Here is a 20,631-nt window from a genome sequence, read left to right as displayed (position 1 = left end):
CAAGAAAAAGGAGATGATGAAACTTGTCAACAAATCAGAAATGTTGCAGGCTCATAGCACGTTTTTTTTTTCTTTCTCTTCTTCCCCCTACCTGGAAGCCAATTAATATAGCTAAAATTGTAATGGACAAATGTTGATGGAACCCTCTTTGAGAAAAACATCTCAAGTTCAGCATAACATGGGAAAGTCCTTTGATACGAAAAGCCTGACATTTAGGGCAATTAATTAGCATGTGAGAGATACAATAAAAGAGTCAATTGCTATTTTATAATCTGTGTAAGCTTTGGTGGAGCGTTCAGACCCATGACAGAACAGGCAACAGTCTGTACACTTAGTCTCAGATGTGGAGGACAGTGTTCAATATACTTTTTGAAATCCTTGTGGCAGTTACCAGGTACAAACGAGAAGTGTACCCAAGAGATAACCTCCAAACTATATGAGGAGCACATACTGTTATCTGTTATAATGATGGAAACGTGGAAGAATGATGCTGTGGTCAGCGGGGTGGAATCTAGACCTGGCATAGCTACATTTGCTTGACTCTGTCTAGACCCACATGTAAATGACTGACAAAAGAAACCGGCTGCTACTGAAGGAACTGGGATGGCCTCCCAGCTTAGATTAACTGGTGGCACTTTGGTGAACCAGACCTGAGGCAATAACCAAGATCTAGATTTGATAATGTATTTTGCACTCCATCTCCAAAGCTGCTCAGAAAACAAAAAAAAAGGTGACCTATTGAAAGATGAAATGATCCCCAGTGTAACATCCAGTTGTTCTTTTGAAGTTTGTTTATGGACCTCACATGCCAAGATGTAGAAGATATTTTCCAACATTCACATCTGATCAAGTCAGAGTTGCAAATCTACTGAACTATTTCTTTTTGCTTGATTTAGTTTCAATTGGATGTGCCAAATAGAATCCATCTATATAGCAGAAAGCTTGGTGTCTCAAAAAATTGAAATTCAAAGGCATGTGAAGAAGAAAATCCAATGACATCTGAGGGAGGAATGTTTTGCGCACATGATTGCCATTTAAAAAAATACTTAGTGATTATTTGATCTTCAGTGAAATCACGATCACCTGTTTATGCTTGGAATTTGTAACCATCCTTAGACGTAATGACAAACGAGGAACAATTTTATTAGAGCAAAATTGTGCAGTCAGTAAAGTAATGGACAGCAGCAAATACTTTTGCTTTCTTATAAGAAATTATATTCATTACTTTAATTCATACCACACCCTGGAGCTGCATCAGTTGTATAAACAAAATAGTGTCATAGTGAGAATAATTATGATTAATAAAGGTATTGTTCATACCCCCAAAAAAAAAGTTAACAGCCGTCACTCCAGAATATTGGGTTTATGAAAACAGGCAGTAGGGCTTATAGTTTCATCCACTTCTTCCTTCACAGCCTACTTGTTTCACTTATTTCTTTCTTATCCTTCCTTGGGTTTTAATGCTCACACAAGGAATTGTTGACAGATGTAGACTGTGGAGAAGCCAACAACGTGTGTTGATTGTTGCTTTCCCATGCCCGAATCCTTGGTGTTTTGTCTGTGGATGATCAAAAGTGACGGTAAACATGGTAGGATAATTTTACAACATGCGGAAGATACTCTGTTAGGAAAAGGCCAACACCATCAACCTTATTTTCTTTGAAGTCTCTAGAGCTGTCACTTTGCCAAACTCAAGCTGTAATCAAAAATGTTCAACAGGTGCTTACCACATTGAAGGACTGCAGGTCAGTTATTAACTCTATCCCCCTTCTGTAAATAAAAATGTTTAAAGTTGCCAGACTTCATTATTCTGGATAGTGCATGAATAATAAAATTCAGCATTAAGGTCTCACTACTCAGCACCCCTTTTGATGATCAGAATAACATAAAGCAAGCTAGTGAATTTGGCTTAGGCACTCTGGTGAAATGTGTTTATTTCTGATAGTTTGTGTAGAGCTGTTGGTACAGTTTAGCTCCTTTGCATTAACAGTTTCTGCCTTAAGAGAAAAGGGGAGCAGCTCACTTCTCATCCCCTTTCCCCCTTGCAGGCAGCATCAGAGATGTTGAGTTGGCAAATAATGATGATTAAGTGTGGTGTGGTTCCCAGACAGATTATTGTCAGTCTTCAGATTTTGGATCATTCTGTTGATATTGTTTACTTTAAGGAAAAAAAAACACCAAACAACAGATTATTAAGACTATTTTACACTTAGTTTTCTGAAGACCAGTTTTTAAGACTTTAAGCAATAGATTCAGAGACTTCTAGGAAGCAAGAGCTGGAAGGGGCTTTGCATGGTTGTCTCATCTATTTCCCATTGTGCTGCCCCTCTCCCAGTGGTTGGATCAGCCCTTCCGTTATTCCTGACAGACGTCTGGAAATGCCACAGTGTCACTTGGATAATCTTCTCTAGTGCTTAACTGCTGTAATTGTGAGATGACTTCTACTAATGTTTATTTTAAATTCCTTTGCTTCAATCTAAGTTCATTATTTCTGATCTTTTGTATTAGTAGATATTTTTTATTTATTTAAAGACACTTTTCTTTCTCCCCTCTTACTTATATTATTTTTTCTCAATTTATCGTCACTGCTTTTTCAAATCTTTTCTCAGAGGCCATATTTTCCATATTGTTGGTGATTTGTGTAGGTTCTTGTAACAATTTCTGTGCCCCAAGCCAGAAAAGGTACCCCATTTGAGACCTTAACACCACTGACTAATGGGGAAGAATTACTTCATATATTTTATACACTGCATTTGCCCCTTCACAATCCCAGGAGGAGTTTGTCTATAATTGCGCAACTGATCATTCCTATACATAGTAGGACTAGATTTGTTTACTTCCCTTACTTGCTTATGTGAATGTGAGGTAGGACAGTTGTCATCTGTTGCATATCACCTACCCACAAAATTTATTACATTTTTGTAAGAATAAATTAAAATGGTTCAATAGAATGTCTTGAAAAAATGATCTTAGTGGCTATATAATACCTTGTTTTCTTCTGTCTGTTTACAAAGAATTTTTGCTCTTTTTTTTTCTGAAATTCATTGTTGAACCAGCTGGCCTATTATTCCTCTATTCCTCCATTTCTTACTTTTTAAAGAAAAGCATTGTCATTCTCTGTGATTTTAAATATAAATACTAGCAAGTTCGTGTTTACGTGAGCTGTTTTCTAAGTCTGCTTTGATAAATTTTGTTGGGCCCAGACGACACCTAACTTTCTCAAATATGCCTTAACATTTACTTTTGCTGGTTTAGTTATACCTTTGTCAATGCTGCTAAATGTCTTTTGCTGCCTAACAGACCACTACTTAATGCCTTAGTGAAGACTGAAGGGTGAAGACATAAAACACTTGAACAATCTCAGTATCATCATTCCTGTTGAATTGCAAACTGACTCATTTATTTTATTTCCAGTTATTTTAATGTATAGGGTGTTTCTTATTACTTTTTAGTCCTTTGTGTTCATATCCCATTTCTCACATTGCCTTTCTGATCATGTCTAAGTTATTATTTTACACCTATGTTTTGTGGCACCATCTTTCTAGCACTTTCTCCATTTCTTTTTTCCTTTTTACCTTGAAGTAGGTTATCTGCATGAGGATAAATTTCTCCACACTGCACAAAGTTTACGCAGATGTTTCAAATACATCTTACTCAGCAATACAGAGCACTTTCAGATTATAAATTATATACATCTTTGATCAGCCAAAATTACTGTCAAGACCTTGTTAGAGATTGCTGGTGTGTTGTAGATGAAGGCATGTACTTGAAAAGTTGGGAAACAGATTTGGCATACCAAGGTACTAATTTAACAGGAAAGGTTTCTTTTCTATTGGGTTAATTTTTGGGGTTTTTTTTTGCTTTTTTTTTTTTTTTGTGTTGTTTTGTTTTGTTTTGTTTTTAGGGGGGGTGCTTTGTTTGTTTGGTTTGGTTTTTTGTGTTTGGGTTTTTGTTTTGTTTTGTTTTTGTCTGCCATTATTTGCCAAGTATCTTAATTTAAGCACGGAGGATTATGTGAATCTGTGAACTGTTAATTGTTAAGTAAATACATAAATGCACACATACATACTCTGTGGGAGGGGGTGGAAAAGCATAGCTCTTGCAACACGGTGAGCGCTGTGTAGAGCTGTATTTAGAAAGATAACCGAGGCTAGGTGAGTAGAGAGGAGGGAGAAAGGGAAATGTGGACAAAGTGAGAAAGGAGCAGGGGAGACAAATGTACAATTGAATTATTCCATGGAATTTAATTGAATTACATCAGAATTGGATTAGACCTGTCTTCTGGTGAACTCATCAAGTAATGGAAATGCTTTGTTAAAGCCAAAGCTCTCCAAAGGTTACTACAGACACCACTTTTCTGTGCCACAGTTCTAGAGGTTTGTAGCTTCTCATTTCTTCCAGAAGCAAAACAAAGCAAGAGTCTCCATCTCTTAAAGTCAGTTTCCATTACCTTTACTGCTTAGAAAGTATCCTTTGTGTTGTTTTTTCTCTCTGAACTCTCATTTATGTGAAGTATTCTTTACTTCAGAGGGTGTGTAGAAATAACAGAAAGATAAGATGTAGATTTCTTTCTTTGGATTAATGGTGGGATTCTGAGGCCTTTCAACTTATTTTATACCACTTTTTAGAAAACTTTCACTTCAACAGATACTCTTATTTTTAGACTAAAATATACCATAGAGACCTTTTCTGTAACTGAAGTGGGGTGTTGAATGCTGCCAACTTTCCAAAACCTAAAGAATATTCAGGTACATTACTAGTTGGCTTGTCCAGCTCACATAACTCTTCTCAGTACTCTTAAAAAGAATTTTCCAAGGAAAATGTTCTACAGTACTATAAATCTTTATGGTTATAAAAAGCCTTATATTGATCGTGGAAGTAAGATCATGCAGACTATGGAGAATGGATTTGTGTAGGCAGGCCAGAGAACAGAAGAGGGTGTTTGTGATTTTCCAGATTTTTGCATTTTCAGTATTCTACGAAGACAGCACTGAAGGATGTGCTACAATGTCCTGTAATTTACACCAGTTTCCAGAGATATCTTTGTGCTCTGAAAGTATGCAGCAGAATATATGACTGTTTCTTATCTTTGCCCACATTCTCTTTCCTGAATGTTGCTCTGTTTTACTGTGGATTTATTTCATCATTCTGCTAAAATCCTGCATTTCTGGGAAAAGTCTGTTTGTTGAGCATTATTAATGCCACGGTTGTACATTTCCCACAAGGGCCATTAAATGTATAAGGGAGACATGTTGGAGACTACAGTCTGGTCTTTGACCTGTGTAATTTTGCTTAAGCAAAGAGATGGCAGCAATGAATGACTTGTAGACTCTAGAAAACAAGGTGAAGTAACTTGAAAATATTCCAGTGTGATTAAGAATACCAATGTTCTGTTATGGGCTGCTATGTTGAAACTGAACACTTAGGAAGTTGGTTTTTTTTAATCCCAAAATAGGGAATTTACCTTACTAAGCACAGCATCAGTGGCACAATCATTTCTTCTGACAAAGGAAATTGGGGGTGGCAAAATCAGACAACTTCCCGGACACTTACAGACACATGAAGATTAGTAGGACTCTGATCTCATTACAGTAAAGCTCCTAGCAAAATGTAATGCTTGCACAGGAATTAATTCTTTCAAACAAAATGGTTGGTCATTGTTTGGTGTCATAAGGAGTCTTCGTTGCAAGAGTCTTTGCAATGAAGTCTTCAGCGTGATCAGGTGAGATTCAGCAATTCACTGTTCTGCTCACTTCTCATAATCCAGCTGGCCGTAGTCCTACATGACCACCCCAGGTCATGCATAATTTATTCCTATCAATTATCTTAACTACACAAAAACGTCTCCTAAATATTCTAACTACATACAGAAGACTGTCATGTACAGGAACAGTTTTTATTGACTTTATAAATATCTTATCTATGCCCTATTTGATCAATTATAGAGCAGGAATTGCCTGGGAATCTCTGTGATACCGCAACCAGCATGCTTATCAAACACATTAAGGCACAAGAATTGAACCAAAAGAGCAGAACCTGCCTGGGTAGTCTCTAGATGTGCCTGAAGTTCCCACCTAGAGAGCTCCGGTATCAGTCAGTCAAACATTTGTGAAGGCAACACAGAGTTCAACCAAACACCTAATTTTAGGTTGATCTGTTGCCTCAGACCAGGCTATTAACTCATCTATGCAGATGACTAGCTGGGGAGTTGCTGGACCACCCAGGGAATTAGTGGCTTAAGTACACTGGATATACACACAGGTACAGTCCTAACATTCAACTACACCAGGGTTACAAGTAAAGGACAAACTCGAATTTCATACTTATAAATAACTTACAAGTTCCACACCTCTTGACACTTGTGCTTGTCCTTGCATTATTTGAATCCTGACAGTTTCTGGTAATTGTTGCCAAATATGTTTTGTGCATGCTCACACAGATAAAATTATTATCACAGTAGCTATCTTCAAAAAACACAAAACACCTCTGAAGTTTAGACACCTGTTCATCAAGGACTAAAATTGCAGATGGGTAACTACTTTAAGGTCGTGTGAAATGACACGTCCACCAAAAGATGCCATCCAGACTCTTCCTGCCATCAGTAGAGCATCCTCTGTCCCTGCACTACTCCAACACTGGGATGACGTAAGCATTCGTGCTACCACACAGCAATTACTTTTTAGAACAATGAAAATTAATAACTTCTTGGAGTTATATTTCAGCTGAGAGAGTTCCCTGATCCATCTCATGGACTAGCTGGAATGTGGGAAGGCTGACACCAGGGCAGGAGTATGTGCCAGATTAATTTCGTTTCCTTCTGCTGCAGTGCCAGATTATGCTGCCTTTATGTATTTGTCAGAATATCTTTTAAGGCAACTAAACCAGCTTCTTGTCTAAATATACCATTTTTGAGTATGTGTTAGCAGTCTTAGAAAGCAGGGAAGAAAAGACTGTAAAGAAGCAACATGGGCATCATTTTGGGAAGGAACTGAAAGCAAGAAGGAGAGCAGGAAAGTGGCCATCTTTTGGGGCACAGACGGAATGACTGATTACAAAACCATGGCTAGAAATCGTAGTAGCAAAGGTTCATATAATCTGCATTGTAAATAAGCAAGCCTGCATCAAAGAAACAAGTCATAAAATCAAAATTTCTTCCTAATTGCAGACAACTCTGAAATGCCCTGACATCCAGCACCCTATAAGGCAGAAGAGGCCTTTTTCCTTCTATTCCATATTAGGATAAGCTGATGAAGTTTTGTGAGAATTGTTATACTGATTTTTTTAGTAATTCATTGTCTATGAACTATTAAATTAATTTGGTTTCTAAGAAGGGAATTATGAAAAACAATTTTCTAATGCATTCTTTCGGCCACTCTAGAAATAGAAGTTTCAATTTTATTTCAGACCTCAAATTAGTCTGCCTTTACATATGTTATTTTACAGTTCATTATAGGGTCTCAAGGCTGTAGATCTTGCTCATAAGAGTATTGAAATAACAGAGAGAGAAAAAAATTGTATTAAGTTTCTGGCACACAAATATTTGATTTCCCAAAGCTGGTATGGAACATTCATGTTGAAAATTGTCTTTTCATTTCAATTGATGGGAGTTGGGCTGTTTTTTCAGATGGATCAATTTGTTCTCAACTTCAGACTTTTTAGTCATATATGATCTGTGAGCATTTTAAGGCTAGATGCAAAGCAAGAAATAGTTTTTTAGAAGACAAAGGCATTCCAGATCAAAAAGATCTCAAACCAGGACATTATTTTTCTGGTACAAAGAGGGCATTATTTTCAGGTGTGACAGTGTAATAGGGCATTATTTCCAAGTGTGACAGTGTATTATCTATGCATAGAAATGTTTAGGAACTTGTGATGTTTTTAATGCAAGCTTTTAAGTTTCTCATTTACACAGTGACCATAAGTGTTAATTAAGGCAGATAGGATACGGGCATAACCTATCCTAAAATTGTTTGAATATAACAAAAAAGTACAAAAATAGAAGGAGTTCCTTCAACAAAGAGCAAAACTGAATTTCTAGGACAAATTCCTTCCCAGACCACTGGAAATTCTCTGGTCTGTTTCTAATCTAATTTTTGGTTTGGTACACTGTATACTTAATTGTCTTCCTTCTATCAATAACTTATCTCATTGATAGGGTGGGACTGGTAGACAACTAATATGAGACTGTTAATGAAGTATATATTCATAAAATAAAATTCAGGCTCTGTTTTAAAATAAGAAATGATTGCATTCCTGGCACGCAGGGTGAGATAAGGAATGTTGCCTGCCCAGATTCAAGGCACTTGTTAATATAAAGGTCTGCTCCTGAAACGAGTGTTTTGAAGTTTCCCTCCAACGTGGAAGAAACACAGTCTGCTTTGCCCTGATTCAAAGGCACTGAATAGACGAAAGACATGATGTTGCATGAAACAACAGCCCCAATGCTGGGAGCCAGACTTGACCCTGGAGCAGGCTGGCATGACCATCTCTCCAGTCTGCTGAGATCTTCACATAAAAGGTCACATAAGTTCATTATGCACACGTGTGGTTAATTGTTTTATTATTTTTTCCGCAAGTGTTGTTTTTTTTCCTAAAGAAATAGTAATTGGCTTAAAGAGAGATGTCTGGCTGCTAGGTGACAAGTGGTCCAAGACAGCCCAGGAACATCAGAAACTAGGCCTGTTATTGTGATGCTGAGTTAATTGCTGGACTCTACAACAGATGTGGGTTCTGTTTGGAGGGTTGGGCAGGGAAGAAGGTTTCATGCCACCTCAGCAGCCTGAGACCTCCGTGGGGTAACTCAGGGGAAGCCAGTAGGAGCCTGGGGACGTAGTGGATCTGGTGACTCATATGGGTCATGTTTACATACAGTAATTATCGGGTTTAAGAGAGGTGAGAAACAGAGCATAACAGGGCTACTTTGCATCAGCTGCAAAACTTGTGATCTCAAGCTGTCTGACTTGAAACCAGGGGAGAGCTCCCATGGAGACAGTGACTTTTAGAAGTTCTTGTTTTATTGTATAAACAATGAGAGCCAAAGCACAGTGCCTGGTGCTGAGTCCTCGCATGCTCCACTGGAGAAAATACAGAGCAAAGCACAGCGCTGGCTGCTTCCATTCCAGTTACAGAAATTTACCCTAATGCTCTTGTTCAGTCTTTGTTCCCATAAAACTCCTGCTGCCTTCAGCTGAAGTGCTGGGAAGGATCTAAATCTGATAGTTTGGTCTAGAAGGAACAGCAAGCAAAAAAGGATGGCTTGCTATCTGGCCCACCAGTACAAATGGGAAAGGGCTTTCAGTAGCTCATGACTGGGCTCAAAGATATTAAAACAAAACTTGGCCATATTAGAATGATCTGGTGAGTGCATGACAACACTTTTGAAATGATACAGTCCTTCAAGAGATTAAATATGCTGGCCAGCATAGGTGGGTTTCTGCCAGGCTTCCCTGTACTCCAAACACAGCAACTTGACAAATAAAAGTAATGCTCACGTGGGGTAGCGGGTTCTCTGAGTCACAGGCATGTGGGTGAACCATGTGCTTTTGGTTAGATGGCTAACTTGATTTCCGCTATCCAGTTGGACCATTTTGGTTAACAAAAGTCGAGACCTGAATCCTTTGCCATAGGAGACCAAATATCTACATGTTTTCCAGCTTCTCATAGACAGTAAGAGAAGAAAAAAATGCAGTGTCAAATCCTATCCAATAGACCCTAGGCTTATCCAACAGGCCTTCTGGCTTCCAGATTCATATATTATCCTTTCACTGTATCATGCATTGAACTCCTTTTAGCATTATTCGGCAACATGCTTGCACAATCAAGGGGAAGATTTTTGGCCCTTTGTATTACTTTAACAACAGAAATAAGCAGGAAAAAATCCAATCATTTGCTTGACTTATGAATACAGCATATTTATCCAAGTCAGGAGTTCAAACTGGAATCATAGACTGTCCATACAGAAACAGCTGTTTCAGACTTAGACAGACTCTCTTTCAGTGTCAGATTTTGGAGTTCTATTCTTAGCAGTTAGCTGTGATGTAATCCACCATGGAGTGAAGATCTAGCGCAAGACCCAGGTGCTTCCTTGAAGGTCCGTGATAAATATTGCACCTAACTGGGCCCCAACCATCTGTGTCACCTTAGTACTGAATGTCCCTGGTCCTTGTACTGACTCTTTGCAAGAGAGATTAATTTAATGAAGAACGAAGACATGACCTAAATGTGGATGAAAACTGGAGCAATGTGCTGCCACACTGTTAAAAAAAAAAAAGCAACAGCAACTTCTACAATTTTTTACTTGAACAATGCATCATTTTCAATTTAAGGACCAAAACAATGTCTTTCTCTTGTTCTCATCTTGATAAATGCTCCGGAAATTTGTTATTTCTGCAAGTAACTTGTCTGTGAATGAAACACTGAAAGAAACTTTCCTTTCACGGATTCTCACTAGACCTATAAGCTCAGTAATTACATTTAATGATTTCCTTTAGAAAACCCCACTTCTTTCTTGACAGGCCTGGCAGCTTATTCCACCTTTTGAATGTCTTCACTGCTCCAGAAGGTTTTAACTTAAAATAGTTGAAAAAAATGGAGTTAGTGAAATTTTATTATCCCATTTCACAAGAACTCTAAGGAATACTTAAAAACTTTGATTTGGTCTCCTGATAATTTTTAGCTTTCTCTTTTCACCCATTTCATTTCTTGTTTGGTTTCCAATATGTGACACCCATTTAAGATCATTCGTCATTTACTTTTTTTTTTCTTTTAAAAAATAATGAAGTCCAGGACCTCAAAGAAACATGCAAGATTCTTTAGACATGAAAAACTTTAAAGTAAGATTTACTTAGTGTGGAACAACTTCATTGACTTTCAGTACAAGATCCCATGTTACAAGATGAAGGGACAGATTGTTTCTATACACATAAACAAAAAGATCAAATAAAGTAGTTTTATTCTTTCAAAGAATATTCAGGGAATAAAGCTTCTGGTACTTGGGTCCACGCTCTCCTCCTTGACTGTATTGCTTTGGTGATGTTCAGTAGCTACATCTTATTTGAGTCTCCTTTGTGCTGTCTGCATCTTAGAGACTTAATGTCATCTAGACTGCATACTGAAAGATCTTGTGCCTTCTAACTGCCTCTTTTGAAAGTGGGTATACAGGTTACATATATACTAATTTAACTGTCTCTATTTTGTCAAGTTCTGTTTCAGTGTGTCCTTCTTACGCCATGAATGCTGCTCCTGCTATTGAGAATAAGCTTCATTTTACTAAGCTAAGGCTTATTCATCTGGGCAAAGACTAAATAGAGGCAGCCTAATCTGCTGTGGAGTTGACTCACCAAAATAAAACTTGTGGCCTCCCCTCTGCCTGACATACTAATGCAGAGGTTAGCAGAGCAGAAAGTGAGGAGAGTGAGGTGAGGGGTTTGGTTTGTTTTGAGCTGTTGAGTGACTGAGTTAGAAGAGATCAGAGAGTTGCAGTAGGTGTCAGCATCTACTAGGAGAGGGATTATTGCTGAAAACCCTGTGAGGTCCCCCATTTCTTTGTGCTGTATTTATTAGCTCTCCTCCCCAGCCTGCATCCAGGTCTACACGACTAATGGAAACGGGAAAAGGAGTCATGTGTAATGTAAGTATTTCCTAAGGCAAAGAGCAGAGGGTTTTTTTTCTCAGAGGCATTATAATCTACAAAAATGCCCCCCAAAATCTGTGAAGTGGCTCTCTATTATAGCTGCCAGTGGCAATGACCTGCTATGGGTGCAAAGCAGCTCCTGCATGTTGCTGGCATCCATCTGTGGGTAAGCAGAAGTGTTACTTAGAAGTTAGGAGAGGTGATGTTCTCTTTTGCTTGAAAATCCCCTTATTTATTTTTTTCCAGTGTTTTCACCATGTATTTCAGCGTGATGAGAGGCAGAAGGCTGCATTTTTGGTCTGTGATGTTTCCTAGCTCTAACTGGCTCAGGGCTATAGTGCATGTGAACAGCATGTGCATCACAGCAGTCTGACCTGCACCACTCACTGAGAGAAGCAGATGTGGGAGGCAGCAAAGATGGACAAGAACAGGGGGCCATTACTTATGCATCAAAAATTAGGTCTTCTAGCTCAGAAAAGATTGAAATTCAGATGCTGGATGTGTAATTCAATAATTGCAACTTTTATACATTGAAATTTTTAAAAAATTGTAATGAAAATTGTAGAGAAATGAAAATACCACACATTTAAGTGCTCAGCCAAAAGCAGAATCAGGGAGAAAAAAGTAAAGTTGTGTGGGCAAACAGGGGTCTAGTGCTCCACTTCACTCTGACCTTGTATCATTTTAGCAGGGGAGACGTAGCTTTACAGCGTTAGCCATAGACTTGCTTTTTGTCAACTGTCCTTGCTTATGCCTCTGCTGAGCATCAGCTGATATGCAGCACACTTCCTTGCTGCGGGATTTTCAAACTACCTGTTTGAGCATCCCTCTGTAAACATTTAGTGTTGCACAGAGGGATGTATAAAAAGCTGAAAATCTGGGAATTTGCCTGTTTGTTTTGTGAACTCTGCCCTATTGAGGTCAGATTCTGGGATAAAGGAGAGTGGTACCTCTCTGAGGTGCTGCACGGACTGACTCCTGCAGTCGTGGGTTCAAGGTGACTTGTTGCTTTTTCCTCCAGGACCCACCGTGATATGGGACTCAGTGCCCCCAAAGCAGTGTGGGCAGCCAGGATATTTTGGCAAATGGTTAGGAGCTAAGTCTGCTTATTTCATCAGGATACCAGGATATACTGGAGATTACTTTTCATAGAGGTAGCCAAGTAAAAGCCACAGATTTAAAGTTAGGAACTGGGTCGAATTTAGTGTCTGAGTTAGCAAATATAAAAGGAAAGAAACTCAGTGCATTGGGTTTTAACAAAACAGGCTCTGGAAAAGACTGATTCTGAACTCAACAGTTCAAAATTGGTCTTTACCTATAATACAGGACTATGGAATTTATATTCATGGTTATGGTTTGTGTGTCTTCTTTAAATATTTTGAAAATTAATCTCATTTTTTTTAACTTCTTTGCATCTGCCTGTCCACTTTTCAGTCTTTCGTTTTTTTTTGTCCACACTCTCCAATAGAAAGGAGTGTGTATCTGTGTGCCTTCTGTGTTTGTGAATGTTGGCTAAGGGGTGTCACTGTCATTTTCTTATCCCATTAAGGCAGGGTGAGTTTAACCAGGACTTCCTCAGAATTTGCTGGTATCACTGTTCACGTAGGATGGCTGATAATAGAAGTTCCTTTCCAGAAAGGCCAAACAGGAAAAGAAACTTCTTTGTAATTATGCAATGCTCACATGGGAAAACTGAAGACCTTCTGTTTGTGTCGCTTCTCAAAGCAATGAGAGATCCATCTGCCAAGGGGAGGTAGAAGTCTCAGTAATCAGCATTTAACTTATTGAACTGAATATTATTGAAATTTAAAATATATATATATAAAAGAATTCTCTGTAAAAATTAAATAATTTTCAGAGACGTGTACATGCTTTTTCGGAAAACAATCTTTTCTGCCAAAATCAAAAAAGCCAGAAATTACCCCACCTAATGACTATTTCTTTTTGTCATACCATCTTTCTAAATGAGAACAAAGCATTATAAAAGCACAGCGTGAAACTCTATTTCTTACAGATAGCAGTGGGTATGGGCAAGCTAGGCAGCTGGCTGCTGACAGTAAATCATTGGTGAAAAAAAAATCCAAAGTTATTCTGTCTACGCTACAGGGCCTGGGAAGTTTTGCTGGTTGCTGCAACTGCTGAAGGAGTAGGAGGAGTACATGGGAATATATAAATATTCTTTGTTAGCAACCACATCACTTCTGCTCCTCACAGGATGCCCTTTCCCTAGTTAAAGCAGCGAGAACTTGGGCCATCATTTTTGGGGTGAAATTCCATTCCCCCTCCTCCCCCCATTCTGGGGTGCTTGAGCTGGCTTTGTCTTTGCATCTTCATTCGGAGCCCTCCCAGACACAACATAATAACCAGGAGGATGGTGGCACACTAAGCTGTTCCACATATGTTGCTATTCCATCACCTAGTGCCAGAGTAGGACATCAAGATGAGTTTCTCTGCAGAAGATGCACCAGGAATACGATGTTCACACACTTTCAGATCTTCATTCCAGATTAAACAAGTACCTGGAATTAGATTCACCATTGTCAGGGAGTAATGCTACATAAAAAGTTGACTGAGAATGTCTGAAATGAAGATAAACCCAAGCCTTTATGGGTGGCTGTTGCTGCTGCTGCCTCCCACGAAGGGGAGCTGCAGGTCCTCATAGGTGAGCTGAGCGAGTGGAGTGGTGGGAAGGCAGATGAGAGGCTGGAAGAAAAAGGGGAAAGGGAAAAGAGAAAAGAGCCTGGTATGTTGAAAACCTCTGAGGTGGGAAGGAGGCAGTTTAGAGGACATCTCATGGGAGGTTCTCCAGCTGGATAAATATCTCACTCTGGTGGTGTATGTGAGACGTTTTCTCCAGTTACATTATGCTTTAAAGCTGAGGTGGGACATGGGAACCATCTTGTGCTGGACGTATGCCTCAAGGAAAATCCTGCACCATAGTGGAGCCTGTGCAGCCACAGTGTGAAATATCTCCTATGTCTGGAAGCAGATAGTAACCACATACTTTGTAAAGTCCCCATTGTTGTGGAGTCAGAAAAGACACAGCTGCACTCATTTCCTTTGAGGGCTCTCCAAAAGGAAGTAAAAAACAATTCAATTCACCGTGATGGGTATACAGTGATATATTCCCATTGGTTCCAACAGCCACAGTATCTGAAATCTTTCCCACAGCATCTGAAAATGCTCATCTAAGCAAAATCACAACCCACCACTTGTTGAACATCTGTGAATTTAAGATAATAAGTAAAAATTCTGGAAGGAGACTAAGATGTAACAGCAACCAAAGGGTTGGCAAAAGGATTAGAGGTCGATACAGCAATTAATTTTTCCCTTCCATACAGTGGAACTATTGCTGTAATATAGTAAATGGAAACATTAAGCCCTGCTTTCATCATCCTTACAAACACATAAGAGTATTTCTCAAAGACTGTTCTCCGAATGAACTCAAGTATAAAAATATCCTGCAGAGCAGTGGTGTTAATGGTACTTTTAAATGTGGACTTATTTGTCATGTGAGAAATGGGGGAACTATATCACTGGTACATGTTATTTATCTGCTTTTAGCTTTGACTATGCACAGGTGACACAGAAAGTCTGATCCTGTCTACTGTTGAAAACTCAGTCACCCACTGAAGTCGACAGGAGTTAAAGAAGACATCAAGGTTTGTCTGAGCCTCATTTTAAAGATGTTTCAGAGTCTGCAGGACTGAATTAGAGGGGTTATTAGATGTATTTATTTCCCAGGGAAATTATGGAAATTAAGGTGCTGAATAGTTTATAAACATTTGTCTGCTAAGGTTTGTCTGCGCTCCACCTCCACTGAGATTAGCAAAACAGGGTGTCAAACTCACTATTTCCTGGAGTAAGGACATTTTATTGTCCCATAGTAATACATGTCTTTAAAAATGGTGGGAAAGCAGCATTTTCAGCTGCAGCAGATTTGAGCAAAATCTCATTGCTATGTAGACTATAGGGGAGTTGATCCTGAGCCTACTGAAGGCAGTGGACAGACTCCAGCTGAATTAAATGGGCTTTGGGTCAGATCCAGAAAGGCAGTAGGGAATTGCAATCAGACAGTTTAAACTTATCATGAGTTTGTCTTGGAAATTCTGCTCACAAAAGGCTGTCTTATCTGGACACGGAAAAACTTGGTCTCCTGAACTGCTGTCTAGTAGTAGATGCTCTCATTTTTTGCCAATATGATCAGCTTTTGCACTCAGTGTGAGCTTGGACCTGCACTAATCCTAAATGTTGGGAATTAGATTAATAACAACAATATCTTCAGTGGTATAATATGGCAGGCATTGCACAGCACTTTGCCACGTGCTACAAGTTTGGACTCGTGAGAGTTCAAATTAAGTGATAATATAACAGACTTAATTTCATGCATGTTTACCAAAAATTGGAGGACAGCAGGAGCTCTGAGAAAGATAGCTACTAAATAAACACTTTTGAATATTTTCAGTCAACGTTTAGTGATACTATTGGTTTCTTCGAAAATGTTTTGAGAAGATTTTCTGTTTTTTTCTCATGCTGTGGAAGTGTGAAAAAAGTCTAGTGCTGTTTAATAATATTCTCCTAGGTTTATATTACTGATATCATAAGCAGCTTAATTTTACTGTCATGTTTAACTTAGACAATGTAATACATTGCAAAACAAATTTAGGGAGAATATTCCCAGTTTTCTTTGTAATTTTACTTGGTATTTTTCTGAAGGAGCTGTGGACTAAAGGAAAATTCTTTGTTTCAATTCTAATCAGACTACTAATTTTTAAGATATTCACTACAGTGGAATCTTCCAAAGCTGTGAAAAATCAGTTCACTTAATAAAGTAGTAAAGCTTTGGCATAATTAAAAAAAGAAATGTTGGCTCAATTAAGTTTTGAGTGCATGTAAGCAAAAGGGCAGGGAGTAAAGAAAGACAATATGCGTAAAAAAAATTTATCATAGTTCAGGATACCAATTGCTTCCCTATTTCGTTTCCTCAAAAAAGAAAAGGTGTTCTGTCTGGATTTAGTAATTATTGTGACTCATAACATAATGTTAGATAACTTTTTCTTTAGAATGTGTAATAGTAAAATAAGAATGAGAGAAGAGTAGGATGGAATAAACGCAGTAACACTGAGATCCAGGTTTAACAGGGTAATGTTTATGGACATAAAAAGAATCTTCAGACTCATGGATGTGAGTTTAGGTAATAAAATAAAAATACATCAGTGATGTATTTTGTCCCAGAATATCTTACATTTATGTAATGTTTATTAATCATAAAGGTATTTAATAAAATTTCACATCAAATATAACATTTTCAAATAGACCACCAGCAATTTATATCTATGCCAAGCTGCCATAGAATCATAGAATGGTTTAGGTTGGAAAGGACCTTGAAGATCATTGAGTTCCAACCACCCTGCCATACACAAGGACACCTCCCACTAGACCAGGTTGCCCAAGGTCACGTCCAGCCTGGCCTTCAACACCTCCAGGGAGGGGGCCTCAACAACCTCTCTGGGAAACCTGTTCCAGTGTCTCACCACCCTCAAAATGAAAAACTTCTTCCTAATGTTCAATCTTAAGATGCCCTCTTCCAGTTTAAAGCCATTCCCCCTCATCCTATCGGTACGTGCCCTAGTAAAAAGTCCTTCCCCAGCTCTCCTGTAGGCCCCCTTTAAGTACTGGAAGGCCACAATAAGATCTCCCCGGAGCCTTCTCTTCTCCAGGCTGAACCGCCCCAACTCTTTTAGCCTCTCCTCATAAGGAGAGGTGCTCCAGCCCTCGGATCATCCTCGTGGCTCTCCTCTGGACACACTCCAACAGGTCCATGTCCTTCTTATGTTGGGGACACCAGAGATGGATGCAGTACTCCAGGTGGGGTCTCAGGAGAAAGGAGTAGAGGGGAAGAATCACCTCCTTTGACCTGCTGGCCACACTTCTTTTGATCCAGCCCAGGATACAGTTGGCCTTCTGGGCTGCGATTGCACACTGCTGGCTTCTCCTCAATCAGCACCCCCAGGTCTTTCTCCTCAGGGCTGCTCTCCAGCTATTCCCCGCCGAACCTGTGTTTGTGCTTGGGATTGCCCCAACCCAGATGTAAGACCTTGCACTTGGCCTTATTGAACTTCATGAGGTTGGCTTGGGCCCACCTCTCCAGCCTGTCCAGGTCCCTCTGGATGGCATCCCTCCCCTCCAGCGTGTTTACCTCACCAAACAGCTTGGTATCATCGGCAACTTGCTGAGGGTGCGCATGATCCCACTGTCCATGTTGCTGACAAAGTTGTTGAACTGTACAGGTCCCAGTACCAACCCCTGAGAAATGCCACTCGTCACTGCTCTCCACTTGGACATCGAGCCGTTGACCGCAACTCTTTGAGTGCGACTGTCCAGCCAGTTCTTTATCCACCGAGTGGTCCATTTGTCGAGTCCATGTCTCTTCAATTTAGAGACCAGGATATCATTTGGGACGGTGTCAAACGCTTTGCACAAGTCCAAGTAGATGACATCAGTTGGTCTTCCCTTGTCCACTGCCGCTGTAACCCCTTCGTAGAAGACCACCAAATTTGTCAGGCATGACTTGCCCTTGGTGAAGCCATGCTGGCTGTTACCAATCACCTCCTTGTTTTCTATGTGCCTCAGCAGAGTTTCCAGGAGGATCTGCTCCATGATCTTGCCAGGCACAGAGGTGAGACTGACTGGCTTGTAGTTCCCCGGGTCTTCCTTTTTTCTCTTTTTAAAAATGGGGGTTATGTTTCCCCTTTTCCAGTTGGCAGGAACCTTGCCAGACTGCCACGACTTCTCAAATATGATGGGTAGTGGCTTAGCTACTTCATTTGTCAGTTCCCTCAGGACCCGCGGATGTATCTCATCAGGTCCCACGGACTTGTGCACCTTCAGGTTCCTCACGTGGTCTCGCACTTGACCCTCACCTACAGTGGGTGGTTCCCCATTTTCCCAGTCCTCGTCTTTGTATTCTGCGTCATGGGCAGTGTGGCTGCGGTCCTTGCCAGTGAAGACTGAGGCAAAAAAGTCATTGAGTGCCTCAGCTCTGTCTCTGTTCTGGGTAACCAGTTCTTGCGTTTCCTTCCAGAGAGGGTCCACATTTTCCCTAGTCTTTCTGTTCTCGCTGACATACTTAAAGAAGGATTTTTTGTGTGTCTTAATGTCCCTGGTCAGATTTAGTTCTATCTGGGCTTTAGCTTGTCTAACCCGATCCCTGGCTGCTCGAACTATTCCTCTGTATACCTCACAGGCTACCCGCCCCTGTTTCCACTCCCTATAGGCCTCCTTTTTCCTTTTGGTCATGTCCAGGAGCATCTTGTTCATCCATGCAGGCCTCTTGGCTTTTCTGCCTGCCTTCCTCTTTGTAGGGATGCACTGCTCCTGAGCTTGGAGGAGGCGGTCCTTGAATATTCACCAACTTTCTTGGACCCCTCTTCCTGCCACCGCTTCATCCCATGGCACCATACCAAGCCGATTCTTCAAGAGGCCAAAGTCAGCTCTCCCAAAGTCCAGGGTGATCAGCCTGCTGCGCGCCTTCCTCGTTGCCAGGAAGTTGTCCTCAATGCAATCCAAGAACCTCCTGGATTGACTATGCCTGGCTGTGTTACCCTTCCAACAGATGTCAGGGTTGTTGAAGTCACCCATGAGAACCAGGGTCTGTGAACGTGATGCTGCCCCTATCTGTTTATAGAGGGCTTCATCCACTCAGTCTTCTTGGTTGGGTGGCCTGTAGCAGCCCCTCACTGTAATGTCCCCTGCTCCTGATTTCCCTTTAATCCTGACCCATAAGCTCTCAGTTGGCTCTTTATCCATCCCTAGGCTGAGCTCCATGCATTCCAGCTGCTCCTTGACGTATAAAGCAACACCGCCTCCTCATTTCCCTTGCCTGTCTCTCCTGAAGATCCTGTAGCCCTCCATGGCAACACTCCAGTCATAGGAATCATCCCACCAAGTTTCTATAATGACAATGAGATCGTAGGCTTGGAGGTGTGCACACATCTCTAGCTCCTCCTGTTTGTTCCCCATGCTTCGTGAATTTGTATAGAGGCACTTCAGCTGTGTCTTCGTTGAGGCTGACTTGGCTGGAGCAGCTGTAATTACTTTGCGCTGCTCTCCAGGCGGCATTCATTTGCTGTGTATTAATGGTGCCTCCCCATTGGCTCCTGTTGGTTCAGGAGCTCCTGGCTTTTTCTTTGTAAGTCTTTGAGCAAGCTGCAGCGTAGACAGCACATATTGGAGCGAATGGTTGCAGGCCGTCACCAGCACCCCGTTCCTCTATCCTTGGTACAACATCCCTTGGTTGGTCACAGGCAAACCCGATAATAACCCCTTCCCCCGTCAAATCTAGTTTAAAGCCCTGTAGGTGACCCTGCTCTGGCTGGGGGGTTGGACTAGATGCTCTTCAGATGTCCCTTCCAACCCTGACCATTCTGTGATTCTGTGTAATGAGCCCTGCTAATTTTTGGGTAAAACCCCTTCTCCCTCTTTGAGTGAGCCAGCCCCCATCTGCCACCACTATATAGCACACGGATGTATATGCGCTGCAAATATTTCTTGACAGGTGTGTGAGAGATGTAAGGTGTTTTGCATGGCTGCAGAGACAGGACCTGCAGTGCTGATAGAGCAGGTGGAGCAGATGATCTGTGATGATGGACTTCTTTGTGAAACGAGGTGGCAGCTTTTGGCTCCAGCACCTTCCCAGTGTATGCTCTATGGCAGCGATGTTGGGTTCAAGCATACAGCAAGTTTCAGACGGTTGGGTTGCAGGATATGTCGTGAGATGACGGAAGATGGGGGAAAATGGAAATAGATTCCTCCTTACATTCACTAAAGCACAGCTTTCAGTTGGCAATTCTTGTGAAGGCTTGGTATCTCAATTTTGGTGTCCCTTGTAGGACGGAGGTTGGTTCACAGATCCAGTACAGGAGTTTTGGTCTTTAGCTGGTGGGATGCTTTCAGCTGTAGGTCACAGATTTCTGCTAAGACTCACCCGTGCTCCTCTT

The sequence above is a fragment of the Vanellus vanellus genome, assembly GCF_965231255.1.
Source record: "Vanellus vanellus genome assembly, chromosome: 1".
NCBI classification, from domain to species: Eukaryota; Metazoa; Chordata; class Aves; order Charadriiformes; family Charadriidae; genus Vanellus; species Vanellus vanellus.
Note: the sequence above shows the minus strand (reverse complement) of the source record.